Source organism: Notolepis coatsorum, assembly GCF_963971535.1.
Source record: "Notolepis coatsorum genome assembly, chromosome: 10".
Taxonomy (NCBI): Eukaryota; Metazoa; Chordata; class Actinopteri; order Aulopiformes; family Paralepididae; genus Notolepis; species Notolepis coatsorum.
Window position 1 is genome coordinate 102,662,967 of NC_140174.1, and position 15,203 is coordinate 102,678,169.

A 15,203-nucleotide genomic window follows, 5' to 3' on the forward strand; every position below is an offset into this window, starting at 1 on the left:
AGACCCCTCTGCCTGATTGCATGTGGGAAACAAATATTTTTGACTAAGGATTTATTTATTTTATTTATTTATCTTCTTTGTTGTCGTTTCTTTTGAATTAGTGGAGGTACACTTTAACCCTTTCACTGCCACACGACATAATGTTAACCCTTTACTATCACACAACCGATTAACCGGCTGTCGTGTGACATTGAAAGGGTTAACCTTCTGTGTGTTGTCGCAGTGAAAGGGTTAACCGTTTTGGTAGTGCGGCAGTGAAAAGGGTTATATACAGACAAATGGGAGGAGGGAAAGGGAGAGGGAGGGAATCAGAGGCTTCATTGACGAGATGATAAACTATAGTTGTTGGTGAATGGAAGAAGACAATGTGCATTTGTAATATGTAGGTTACATTGTGAAGAATCACAGTGTGTGTACTGTATGTGAGAGACAGATTATATCATATATAAATACAAATAAAAAAAGTTCTAAGGGTGTGTGGCACTTGGTGAAGGCATGTGTGAGGTTGACTATAGATTACGGTGCTCTCATGGGGACATTAGTGGGGTGGGGTCCCTAAAAGCATTGTGGTGTCTGTGTTCACTGGGGCGTGTGTGTGTGTGTGTGTGTGTGTGTGTGTGTGTGTGTGTGTGTGTGTGTGTGCGTGTGTGTGTGGACATAGAGGGTATGCAGGCACAAATGAAATATGGTTGTACGCCCTCTGCCCTACCACCTACTGAGAAGACATGAAGATACTAAATCATTTAACAACCGCAACCAACACACACACACACAGTAGGAGCTGCTCATCTCGAGGGGAAGATGAAGAATGAACTGTCAAAACATTGGACGTCTGTATCCCAAAACGAGAGACCACACACGCACAGCCCCTGTCCACTTTAAACACTTCCTCTGGTGTCCAACAGCGCTCTGAAAGAACAACACTATTTAAACCACTAAATGTGGCTTATCTGGTTCAAGACAGACCTCTTAGGGTGATTAAGAAGATGCGCGCGCGCGCACACACACACACACACACACACACACACACACACACACACACACACACACACACACACACACACACACACACACACACACACACACACACACACACACACACACACACACACACACACACACACACACACACACACACACACACACACACACACACACACACACACACACACACACACACACACACACACACACACACACACACACACACACACACACACACACACACACACACACACACACACACACATTCTCACTGTCTCATAATCACTCACACAGTGTCTACCCACTCTAAACACTTTCTCTCATGTCTAACAGCGCACTGAAAGAAGATATAAACTACACTAGATATGGCTGATCTGGGTCAGGACAGACCTCTTAGGGTGATTAAGAAAATGCACGCACGCACACACACGCACACACCCTACTATAACACCACACTGACACTCAGTCTCTCACTCTCATAATCACCCCCCCCCCCCCCACACACACACACACTAAATTATTAACCAGAGTTATTTTTCAATGTAAAAATGTTAAAGTATAAATAACTTAGTTAATTTAGTGATCAATTAGTTATTAAACTATTTTGTTATTTATACCTTTAATGAAGATTCCAAGGAAAACTAATTGTTTGGTTTAAGTAATTTAGTTAACAATAACTCAAAGTAACTTAACCTTGTACCCTTCAGGAGCCTGCTAAATAGTATCGCCTAATAAAACGAAAGTACAAATGTAAACATTCTGGTGATGCGGGCTATGTTATGGAAATGTGTCATCACGGCACTATATCGTTGACAATATATGACACAGCCCCCCCCCCCCACATGCACACGCACACACACCCCTAAATTATCCTCCTGGCAACCCCATCTAGAGTTTAAACAAATGAGCAGACTCCACTTCACACTGTCAACAGAATATATACACCATGATCCATCAGCATAAACATAATGGAGAGAGACGGAGACGGAACCGACTCATCAACATGAAGGAAGAAGGGATCAGTCGGAGAGATGAGAGGAACAGCTAATGCTGAACAAAATTAACCTCGAACAAGTCCTTCAAAAAGATGCAGTAGCTTAGTTTGAAAATAGTGCATTCATTGTGTTCACTGGTCGTCTGAATCCATAAATAGTTAAAGTGATCATTACCAATGTAAAAACAAACATTCCCTTGAAACTCACTTGGTCCTTGGAATGAAGTGATGCCTAAAAGTCAGCATTCAAGCACTCTCTTATGAACATTCTTACCGATTCCTGCAACTGTTTCTCAACCCAGTAACATCCTCAACAGGGCTGGGCGATATAACGATAACGATAAATATCGCGATATATTTTAATAATCGATATCGAATATCGAAAAAAAAAAATTTTTTTTACCTGCAACAGGGCAGTTTTAAAACCAGAGACAGTGGACAGACTTGTCTTTCTTGCCTGCAACTTAAAGTAATGGCTTTGCTTGTCCAAATGACAATACTGACCAAATTCAGATTTCTTTGTCTCTTGTCCATTTATTTTGTTTGCTTTCTAATTTAAAATACATTTTGAAACCGTCTGTACACAGTAGGCTATGTGTGCTAGCAGAGCTAGTCATGAGTCACGGTGCACATGTGCGGTGGTTTGTCCACCAAAAAAGCGCCAAAAGATCGAAAATAAACTAGCAGAGCCAGAACTGTTCAACTCCTCTGGAGCCACAGCCAGCAGAGAAGCCGGTTTACTTTCGCTTTTAAACCAGCTGCAGCCTGAGAACTGGAGTGTGAGGGGATGTAACACTAAAGATGGCGGCAATGACAAAGAATTGCTGCAAAATAAACATACATCTGTTGTTAAAAAAAAAAAATAATAATAATAATTATACTTATAACAATTCGATAATTATCGATATCGAGAAATAAAATAAAATTATCATATCGTTATCGCGATATGATTTTTTTCCATATCGCCCAGCCCGAGGCTCAACCCCCTGTCTGTCATGGTGCCCCGCTCACTGCGTCTGCTTCATGCCTCTCGCTGGTCTGTCTTAATGCATGGGTGTTCTCTGTGCTTGTTTCTATTGTTCTGCTTGTTGTCATGAGTGAGTGGAAGATATGCCGGCATGCCGTAAATGTTATAACTGTATATTGCTTGACTGGTATATTTGGATGTGTCCCTTTGTCTTTTCACTTTTTAAGATTGTTGTGTTTTTAGTTGCGTTTGTAAAAGTTTGCATTGCGGCTGTCGTTTAGCTACAGTATGTCGAAAATGCTTAACCTGAATTGTTTTTCAGCCAACCCCCCCCCCCCCCCCCCACCTTCAAGAGGCGTTGTCCCTTGCCATTGTAAATAAGAATTTGCTCTTGATTGATTTGCCTGGTTAAATAAAAGGTAAAATAAATAAATAAAATAAATGAATGAATGCACCAGTGAATGAATGAGAATCGAGGAGAAGCAAAACACACTCCTGTCTAACACTCTCAGTCTCACACTTCAGTCTGTACCGGTCCCTCTCTCTTACTCTCTGATTCACGCACGAATTGCACCAGGCACGGACGTAAGCAAGCGCGGGTTACGTTCGAGAACAGCGCGCGTGGCCATCCACACCGAGTCCGACTTCAGAGCGGGTGAAAGTGCACGGAGGAAGGCACGTTTACATTGGAACAGCTGTAAATGCCTAGTCTATATGCGAAGTCAGTCCCCGTTTGAAGATTTTTTAAAGATTTCCAGTTCCAGTGTTCTATTGTCCATTTTGCATGTATAACCAGTTATTATATAATTAATTAGAATATTAGAATTCATTTTAGAATGTGATCAGTGTGACTGTACTCCTGAAAAAGTATAGTATGGTTTATTTGTATTGGGAAAGATCATAGACAGTGGACACATTCGCTGGTTGAACTACATATATGTGTGGTAATAATGCAGATATTGAGTGTATTTCTGTGAAAATGCGCGTGGCGCACGCCTCTGAATCCAAAGCGATTTTATTGGCTTCCTGCCCGTGAGTCGCCCGCCCACACGCGGCTGGTGGGAACAGCGACGCCTGTTAACATGGGAGCGAAAGTGAAGCGATGATCGCCCGCCCGCGTCGCACCTGGTGGGATTCGTGCGTCACTCTCTGATTCTAAAGAGTAGTCCATCCTCCGGCCCACCCCTCTGAGGTCTTGGTTCTCAACAGGTGGGTAAGCGAACCCAAAAGTGGGTAATGATCCCATTTTGACAGGATCATTGACATGATGTGTGGCCCGTTAACCCTTTCACTGCCACACGACAGCCGGTTAACCCTTTCACTGTGACAATACAGAAGGTTAGCCCTTTACTATCACACAACCGACGGCGATGCTCCATCATTAGCATCATTAGCTCCGCATTTGCGGAGCTAATGATGCTAATGATGGAGCATCGCCATCGGTTGTGTGATAGTAAAGGGCTAACCTTCTGTCGCGTGGCAGTGAAAGGGTTAATAAAGATGTGTGATACTAGTCTAGACACCAACATCTACAATACATTTGATGTGTGCTTTTGGAATGTCTATAAAAAACACATTATGCATGTTTTTGTATTGCTGGAAAGATGAATGTCTGATCCTTTATTCAAACCTATTTCCATCTCTATCAGATGAGCACAGAGTGTTCAGTCCCTGGGACTCTTCGCTCACTCGCCTGTGTTCTGCCTCTCACTGAAACCATGATTTGTTTCTGTGTTTACTGTGAGCTGTAGGAATGAAACAGACGGACAATAATTTAGACTGAACTGGGAAACACTGCCAGTACTCTAGTGGTTCACACCAGCCACCAGAGGACCATGTAGTAAACATGCTTGATGGGTGTTTTGATTATTCAAATCTATGAATATGATTTTATTAATTTTAATTGACATTGTCTATGGTGAGTAACAACCGAAAGCACACATCGCCAACCTCGTTTATTTCTTGTTAGTATTTAATAGTGACTCCATGAGCAACATCAAACGTGAAATACAGGCTTGCTCACTCACTCCCTCAGTGGGACAGGAATGGAAGTGGTTTGAACACTATACTATAGATCACATCTGGACACGGCCTCTGGCTGGGGATGCAGTGTATTTCAAATGAGGTTTCATGCATTTCCCATTCCACCACTGTAGTGGGGGGAACTAATGGCTTTTTCAAATCGCCGCGCTTGGGATCGGAAACCGCACCGCCTTGGTAGAAAACCTCAATACACTAACAGTTGCAAATCAAAACACACCACATCCAAATAACAGCACTCCCCGCCAACCGAGACAACCAAGGTGAAGCTCTGATGCAAAATACACACGTCTGAAATACATCTGTTTGCCGCCGCCGCGGTCCGACACTGCTACAACTCAAACGGGAGACTGCATCTCTTTGAGCAATCGCACAGTATGGTATTAAAATAGGAATCAAACCGGAGCGCGAGCAGATGCCATATCAAACGCCGGCAAGACGCGGAGTCGTGATACGATGACGCGCAATCATATTCATAAACGCAATCATATTCATGAACACAATCATATTCATAAACGCAATCATATTCATGAACGCAATCATATTCATGAACACAATCATATTCATGAACACAATCATATTCATGAACACAATCACATTCATGAACACAATCATATTCATGAACACAATCACATTCATGAACGCAACCATATTCATAAACACAATCATATTCATAAACACAATCATATTCATAAACACAATCATATTCATAAAGACAAAGACCGGACTGGATGTAAACAAAGTGCTATGTGTGGAGAATTCACACAGTAGATGGATTACTGTTGAGCAAAATGCCACCCTCTCTGCATATCTTAAACAGCATCCCGTAGAAGATGACTCTGGACCGGGAAGGAAAGCAGTGATGATGGGAAAACCTGTAGGCAGCGGAAAACTATACAAGTGGATTTAAAAGTCAAGTGATTATGTATGATGGTCAGAGTGAGTGTACTCCACTTGTGTCCTTGTCTCAGAGAAAAGCGAGAGACAGGACTGACAGAGAGAGAGAGAGAGAGAGAGAGATAGAAAGCCTAAAGGCCTGAGGCTGGCTAGCCAACTCTTAAGCAACAGAGAGAGAGTAGAGGAGCCTCCAGCAGGACAGTGAAGGGCCCTGGGTCTGAGGAACAGAGAGAGTAGAGGAGCCTCCAGCAGGACAGTGAAGGGCCCTGGGTCTGAGGAACAGAGAGAGAGTAGAGGAGCCTCCAGCAGGACAGTGAAGGGCCCTGGGTCTGAGGAACAGAGAGAGAGTAGAGGAGCCTCCAGCAGGACAGTGAGGGGCCCTGGGTCTGAGGAACAGAGAGAGAGTAGAGGAGCCTCCAGCAGGACAGTGAAGGGCCCTGGGTCTGAGGAACAGAGAGAGAGTAGAGGAGCCTCCAGCAGGACAGTGAAGGGCCCTGGGTCTGAGGAACAGAGAGAGAGTAGAGGAGCCTCCAGCAGGACAGTGAAGGGCCCTGGGTCTGAGGAACAGAGAGAGAGTAGAGGAGCCTCCAGCAGGACAGTGAAGGGCCCTGGGTCTGAGGAACAGAGAGAGAGAGTAGAGGAGCCTCCAGCAGGACAGTGAAGGGCCCTGGGTCTGAGGAACAGAGAGAGAGTAGAGGAGCCTCCAGCAGGACAGTGAAGGGCCCTGGGTCTGAGGAACAGAGAGAGAGTAGAGGAGCCTCCAGCAGGACAGTGAAGGGCCCTGGGTCTGAGGAACAGAGAGAGAGTAGAGGAGCCTCCAGCAGGACAGTGAAGGGCCCTGGGTCTGAGGAACAGAGAGAGAGTAGAGGAGCCTCCAGCAGGACAGTGAAGGGCCCTGGGTCTGAGGAACAGAGAGAGAGTAGAGGAGCCTCCAGCAGGACAGTGAGGGGCCCTGGGTCTGAGGAACAGAGAGAGAGTAGAGGAGCCTCCAGCAGGACAGTGAAGGGCCCTGGGTCTGAGGAACAGAGAGAGAGTAGAGGAGCCTCCAGCAGGACAGTGAAGGGCCCTGGGTCTGAGGAACAGAGAGAGAGTAGAGGAGCCTCCAGCAGGACAGTGAAGGGCCCTGGGTCTGAGGAACAGAGAGAGAGTAGAGGAGCCTCCAGCAGGACAGTGAAGGGCCCTGGGTCTGAGGAACAGAGAGAGAGTAGAGGAGCCTCCAGCAGGACAGTGAGGGGCCCTGGGTCTGAGGAACAGAGAGAGAGTAGAGGAGCCTCCAGCAGGACAGTGAAGGGCCCTGGGTCTGAGGAACAGAGAGAGAGTAGAGGAGCCTCCAGCAGGACAGTGAAGGGCCCTGGGTCTGAGGAACAGAGAGAGAGTAGAGGAGCCTCCAGCAGGACAGTGAAGGGCCCTGGGTCTGAGGAACAGAGAGAGAGTAGAGGAGCCTCCAGCAGGACAGTGAAGGGCCCTGGGTCTGAGGAACAGAGAGAGAGTAGAGGAGCCTCCAGCAGGACAGTGAAGGGCCCTGGGTCTGAGGAACAGAGAGAGAGTAGAGGAGCCTCCAGCAGGACAGTGAAGGGCCCTGGGTCTGAGGAACAGAGAGAGAGTAGAGGAGCCTCCAGCAGGACAGTGAGGGGCCCTGGGTCTGAGGAACAGAGAGAGAGTAGAGGAGCCTCCAGCAGGACAGTGAAGGGCCCTGGGTCTGAGGAACAGAGAGAGAGTAGAGGAGCCTCCAGCAGGACAGTGAAGGGCCCTGGGTCTGAGGAACAGAGAGAGAGTAGAGGAGCCTCCAGCAGGACAGTGAAGGGCCCTGGGTCTGAGGAACAGAGAGAGAGTAGAGGAGCCTCCAGCAGGACAGTGAAGGGCCCTGGGTCTGAGGAACAGAGAGAGAGTAGAGGAGCCTCCAGCAGGACAGTGAAGGGCCCTGGGTCTGAGGAACAGAGAGAGAGTAGAGGAGCCTCCAGCAGGACAGTGAAGGGCCCTGGGTCTGAGGAACAGAGAGAGAGTAGAGGAGCCTCCAGCAGGACAGTGAAGGGCCCTGGGTCTGAGGAACAGAGAGAGTAGAGGAGCCTCCAGCAGGACAGTGAAGGGCCCTGGGTCTGAGGAACAGAGAGAGAGTAGAGGAGCCTCCAGCAGGACAGTGAAGGGCCCTGGGTCTGAGGCCCGACCTGCGAGGAGGAGGTTCTGTATTTATAGCAGCTAAATGAACAGGCTTCTCTACTTATTATTATAGTCCAACGACTTCTCCTTGTGGGCATCTCAGAATAGTGGCCAGTCAGCCTACTTCTAACTCTTAATACACATGTCTGGAGGCAACGCTCCCATCAACAAGCAGGGAGGGGGAGGACACAGAGACATGGAGGACCAGAGACATGGAGGACCAGAGACATGGAGGACCAGAGACATGGAGGACCAGAGACATGGAGGACCAGGGACATGGAGGACCAGAGACATGGAGGACCAGAGACATGGAGGACCAGAGACATGGAGGAACAGAGACATGGAGGACACAGAGACATGGAGGAATAGAGACATGGAGGACCAGAGACATGGAGGACCAGAGACATGGAGGACCAGGGACATGGAGGACCAGAGACATGGAGGACCAGAGACATGGAGGACCAGAGACATGGAGGACCAGAGACATGGAGGACCAGAGACATGGAGGACCAGAGACATGGAGGACCAGAGACATGGAGGACCAGGGGGACACAGAGACATGGAGGACCAGAGACATGGAGGAACAGAGACATGGAGGACCAGGGGGACACGGAGACATGGAGGACCAGGAGGACACGGAGACATGGAGGACCAGGGGGACACGGAGACATGGAGGACCAGGAGGACACGGAGACATGGAGGACCAGGAGGACACGGAGACATGGAGGACCAGGAGGACACGGAGACATGGAGGACCAGGAGGACATGTGCACAAGACGGACAAAAGTACAATATAGTTACAAAACACACTAATTACAAACGACGCATTCGCCTTTATCTTACTCTGTCTTGATCTTGCTCTGACACACACAGACACACACATCCCCTCCAGAGCAGCTTGTATGGGGCAGGTGCTGAGCAGTGGGCCATGCCAGGGAGGCTGCCAGCGACTATGTGTTGAGGACAGTCAAGCTGGGTGAGAGAGATAGAGATAGAGAGAGCGAGAACGAGAGCGAGAACGAGAGAGAGAGGATGCAGCCTAGCTGACAGACGGTGATGGGTGAGGTTGATGAAGGAGAACAAGAGGCAGGATAGAGAGGAGCCAGGATAAGATGAGGGGGGTGTTATGAGACAGTGACAGAGAGAGAGAGAGAGAGAGGGGGGAGAGCAAAGGAGAGGGTATGCAGGCTGTCAAGAGGAGCAGACGAGAGGAGGAAGAGGAAGGAGATATAATGAAGGAAACAGAGTGGGGAGACAGAAGAAAGAAGAGAGAGGGGGGTGGGGTAAGGAGAGAGAGAGGGATGGGGTAAGGAGAGAGAGAGGGGGGTAGGGTACGGAGAGAGAGAGAGAGCAATGGGGTAAGGAGAGAGAGAGAGAGAAATGGGGTAAGGAGAGAGAGAGGGGGATGGGGTAAGGAGGGAATAAGATGGAGGAGAATCAAAGATAGAAAAGGGAAATGACAGGAGAAAGAGACCTGGAAGTAGCTGGAAGAGGGGTGGATAGAGGGATGGGAGGATGGAGGGATAGTGGGGTGGGATGGGTGGGGGGGGGGGGGGGTGTAGTGGGCAGGCGCTACAGCAGCAGATCTGTTCTCAGGTAATGAAGCGTGAGACTGTAAATGAGCCCAGATGGGAATAATTGGGAGAGATTGAATCTTCCTCTTTGTCTGGGGACGAACGGAGGATAAACGGAGAGGTGTGTGTGTGTGGTGTGTGGTGTGTGTGTGTGTGTGTGTGTGTGTGTGTGTGCGTGCGTGGGGGGGCATGCTTACAGACTTTTTTACACTCCAGGCTAGGAGCACTGACTATAATTACAGATTGTAAACGAGTCATTTCCACAATTTAGTTACACCCTTCATTTGTTAATAATCTGTAATTACTGACAACAGAACCATGACACGTTTGCCTGATGGGGGGGGGACACAAGTCACTCTCACCAAAACCAGTCATATGTAGGGGTGCACCGATATATCGGTCGGGTATCGGTATCGGCCGATAAGTGCCTTGTTGACTGCTATCGGCCTATCGGCCGATAAGCTCAAATGTGCCGATAGCAGTCGCCGATAAATACCCATCAATTTGTGTAGCGTCAAAAGGCAAAAAAATAAAGTTCACTCGAGACCTACCTGCACAACGCCCGCCGTCCCCCACACACACACACACACACACAATCTACTGCATCAAAGTAACTACTTATGATTAACAAGGCATTCGTTTTGTGGCATTAGCGTTATATAGTTAGTGTTACACGGACAATAACATCAGCATATTATTATTACCCATAGCAGCAAGGCATTACTCCGAGTCCGTTCATTAGCTCGGTTCCATTCCGTTGCTCATTCCGTACCCAACTACACATTCTGCAATCTGTTAATAAAGTTTTCAACCAGACAAATGTATAGAAAGGCTTTGTTTTATTATAACATTTGTTGCAGTAAAATCATTATGTCTCATTTGGTCATGCGTGGAGCGCCGGTCGGCGGGCCGGGCAGCTAACGTAGCTACGTTATTAGCTATTAGATGCAAGACTAACGTTACTGGTGAAAATGTGATTTGCGTTGGAATACTCCTTTGTCAACTTGCTGTACTTTGCTTGCAGGTCTGCAGTCATTATTGCTGCATTATGAATACCCCCAACTTTAGCCAAGGTAACGTTATGGCTAAACCTTTAACAATAGTTAACGCTAGCTTTCGGTTAGCTGTTCAATGCTATTAATAACACAACTCCCCGTCAACACCCTCTCTCGGGAAGATGGCATTTAAGAAAGTATCTGCTGTTAAAATGAAGTGTTACACGTTCAATAACAAGCATATTATTTACCCGAACATAGCAGTAAACAAGGCATTACTCCGTTAGTCCGTTCATAGCTCGGTTCCATTCCGTTGCTCATTCCGTACCCAACTACACATTCTGCAATCTGTTAATAAAGTTTTCAACCAGACAAATGTATAGAAAGGCTTTGTTTTATTATAACATTTGTTGCAGTAAAATCATTATGTCTCATTTGGTCATGCGTGGAGCGCCGGTCGGCGGGCCGGGCAGCTAACGTAGCTACGTTAAGTGTGTTCTGCTCTCGCAAACATGCCCGGAAGTAGAAACATTTATAAACGCTTGCCGATTGGTCGGCAAGCGGGAGGTGGGTGCTAGCGGTGTGGCGTAATTGGCCGAATCGACTGTCAATCAAAATGGTTCCATTGCATTGGTTGAAAGCTCTGGTTGAGAGAATAGTATCCCGCTGCAGGCCGCAAGAATGGTTCCATTGCATTGGTTGAAAGCTCTGGTTGAGAAAATAGTATCCCTCTGCAGGCCGCAAGACGATACTGGGAGAGAGATAGTGATACCATAAACATATTTCTTGATGTTTCCTTTTTTTAAGTAAGTAAAGAGGCCTACAAATACAAACATACAAATATACAGTAGTTTCATTAAAAAAATTTTTTTTTTTTTTTTTTTTTTTACAAATACTTATATACAAATATACAAATATCGGTATCGGTATCGGTATCGGCCGATAGTGTTAGTTGAACAATCGGTATCGGTATCGGCGGCCAATTTTCATATCGGTGCATCCCTAGTCATATGTGTTTTAATGTAGCGACAAAGCTAAATCAACAAGCGAAAACATTAACTGGACTTAACGGGTGAACCGTCTGACCAACACAACACCGTCTAACACACTGAGCCGGTGTTAAATGTACGCTTTTGGCCATATTCACAGTGCCGGCCATTTTGCTCAGGATGGGATTCCTTTCCACCGTGTTCCCAATGTGCAATAATTACACAGGTGCTACTTCCAAGCACCTAATAATACTAATGATTAGGATTTTTTTTTTTTTAGCTTGAAGCGATGATACACGTATGTACTGTAATAATAATCCCTGATTATTATATTATAATCAGTGGCCCTTAATCATTGGCCCAGAAATCTAAATATTTGTATCCCAAATAAACGGTGGGGTTATTGAAAGAGTCCACTGAATTCCTGGGGGTTCATGTTGATGAACTTTAAGGGCCATACTGTTTTAAAATTTAAGGCTTTTTCTTCCACTTCACTCTTAATTTGAGCCTCATATACATTACTGTGATGTTATATGGTGCAATACCTTTCCTAGTTCTCTTGAGAAACTACAGATCTCACAGGGGGAAGTTATACACGTCACATCATGACACACTTGATTCAGAGTCTTACTGAATCAATGTAATATGTTTCACAATATAATGTATAATGTTGTATATAGGCTCAACAACCTTGTTCAGACGTACCTTCCCTGGCATACAAGAATAGAAGAAAATATCTTATAAAAGTCTAGAAGAAAACATCTTATAAAAGAATAGAAGAAAACATCTTATAAAAGACAAGCTTTAGCGTGGTTTGCAGAGGTCATTATGTGCGTCTGTTTTCAAAAACATCTCAAGGCAGAAGTTGCTACTAAAATCAGTTGAATACCCTAAAGTAGTTACTCTACTCTCTGAAATCCATTTAAACTGTACTGTTATTTCCACTTATATCACTTATTTAATCAATGTTTAGACTAATAGAAGAAATGTCTCATTTAGTAGCTTTTCAGGGTCTTGGGTTAATCTTAGGAGTTTTGTAGGTTGTAAATGTTAATGTATAACAAATGCACCTTTTCAAATCTAGACAACGTGTTAGTAAATATTTTAAACAGTATCTGTTCAGTGTCTGGGGCTCTGGGCCCGTAGAGCTCCAGATAAGCTTATATGGGTGTGTCCCATTCCGCGTATCCACATTATGTCTCATATATCATTGCACTTGTGCTTGTATTTTAACTGATTAACTGAACTGAACAAAGCCTCTCAGACCAGGGAGTGCTGATCTGGTATCAGTGACCAGGTACACTTAAATGAACAGACTGTATCTAATCTGACTCTAGATCAGTGCTCCCACATTGAGAGGCTTTGTGAATTATGGACCATTCTGTGTGTGACTCCTGTGTTTGGTGTCACCGTCGGCTCCCAGCAGGCGACGCCGCTTGAGTAAATATCATATGGTCACCTCCCCGTCACCTCCTCTGTCACCTCCTCTGTCCCCGTCTGCTCCCGAACCGAGGTGTTGATCCTCTCTTGTGTAAGCAAGGTGCTCAACCACGCACACACGCACACACGCAGAGTGGTTGGGGATTTGACGCGGGTGCAGATGGTGTGTAATGGTTTGTTTACGATGCGTTGTTCCGCGTGGTTAAGCTTCCCTGCTCAGCTCCCTGACCCCTTGACCTCTGACCTCCATCACCGGCCTGACCAGACCAGACGGCTGCATCAGCGTGCAGCATGGGGTCAGCATCAAAGTGGCTACCGGTTATTACCCTACGGGTTAAAAGTTATCCTGAAAATATTTAGGACCACAACAATGAACGTAATGAGTAATACAACCCTATAGAAATCAATACACTACAGACCAACACTTGAACACGCAACACTCATGACATGAATTGTGCGAGCGAGCCACTTTCTCGAATGCGTTGTTGAGACTAGGCTATATCTACAACAGGGATGAGGCAATAAGATGGACACAGATATTTTAAATGTTCACGTTATGCGCTCCATTGACCCAGTGGCCTAGGAAGCTCCCGTCATCTTCATCTATGCTATGCCTCTCCCCGCTGCTGAGACATTCACTGAGACAGAGAAACGCTTGGTGTGTGTGTGTGTGTGTGTGTGTGTGTGTGTGTGTGTGTGTGTGTGTGTGTGTGTGTGTGTGTCAGGGTTTCCGTTGTCCGGTAATTACCGGTTTTTGACCGGCAAAATCTGTTGAAGTCCGACATATTTAAATCTCTCCGGTCATAATGTCCGGTGAAAATAATTCCCTCTAAGCACAATTTGAATTGTATTAAAATAGTTACATTTGTTTCATTGTTGCTTCACCAAGCAGGTCTAATAATGACAACGATGTGTGTTCTATTATGATATGTGTGTAGTGTTCTGATAACGACTATTGGTGAAGCGATGTCGAGATTCATTTGGGTTAGGCAGCGGGAGCTAGATTTGCGAGAAGCATGCAACTGCAGAGCCGCAGAGCTGACAGTTGTGCGCGCACAGTGCAATACTCCAATTCAGCCATTGGCAATTCAGCTGTTGGGTCGGTGGCGCTGCTGAGCGGTCCCCAGACCGGACCTGAGAGCGCCGCTGGCTCTGCGGCTCTGCAGTTGCATACTATTGGTATGTGCTTCGTTGGGACTGGGAGGCGGAGATATAATAGTCATCACGCAACGTTTATATTTCACGATAATGTTGCCGTCTCTCTCTACCAAATTTCTCAGTTATTTGCTTGATATAATTAATACAAATGTCCAATATAACGGACATTCCTAGTTAAAGGCAGAAGAAGGATTTGGATTTTGTCTGGCAGGTGGATTTCTTTCAAAACCTAGTGGAAAGTAGTTTCCTTTAGTAAATTAAAGTAGTTTAATTGAAGGCAGTGCCTCTGGGAGTCTGTGCATGGGCTTTTCTCAGAAGTTGCCTACTGCTGCTTTAAAAATAAAGGAAAGGGAACAGAGGGAACATACAGTATGAGGACTGAGGAGGAAATGTATTTTATAATTAATTATATGCCAATATTAAATCAACGTGATGCTTTTAATTCATTCATTGCATTGCCAATGAATATTAGGTTAGAAAATACATTTTGGATTTAATGTGACTTCCTTTATTCTAACGCTCATTTGTTAATTTGATTCCATCTGTTTCCATCTTGTACAATAATTGTACCAGAAAAAAGAACATCTGGTATAATAAACCACACCGCTTCTTCTATCCAAATACAGATAGATAATTTTGTTGGTTGAACAGATACAGATAATGATGTCTCTGCACTGTCTGCAGACCCCTACTCTACAGCTTAAATACATATATTCAGAAAAAGAAATTCCAGCACTTAAAATAGATCAAATAATGAGTGTAGTCACATCTGTAGACCAGGTAGTTCTGAAATCAGGTTCAGATCATCAGAATTATATTATAGACGATAGCCTAGTATGACAAAAGTATGCACACAACAAGACTGGAAAGCAAACGTCACACACACCCCCTAAATAAAGCCCAGTTATAATGACATCACTTCCTGTCCTCACGCCAAGGACCCGCAGCAGCACGGTACACAGGCCTAGACTGACTGACTGGACTGATTGACTCAATAATTGGTTGTTT

At 45.7% G+C, this 15,203-nt stretch overlaps 1 protein-coding gene across 2 annotated transcripts in view; it reads right to left on the reverse strand.

Moving 5' to 3' along the window:
* Positions 1-15,203, reverse strand: part of rtkna (rhotekin a) — a 166,525-nt gene that overhangs the window by 45,965 nt on the left and 105,357 nt on the right. The gene's annotated exons all lie outside the window — the stretch shown is intronic.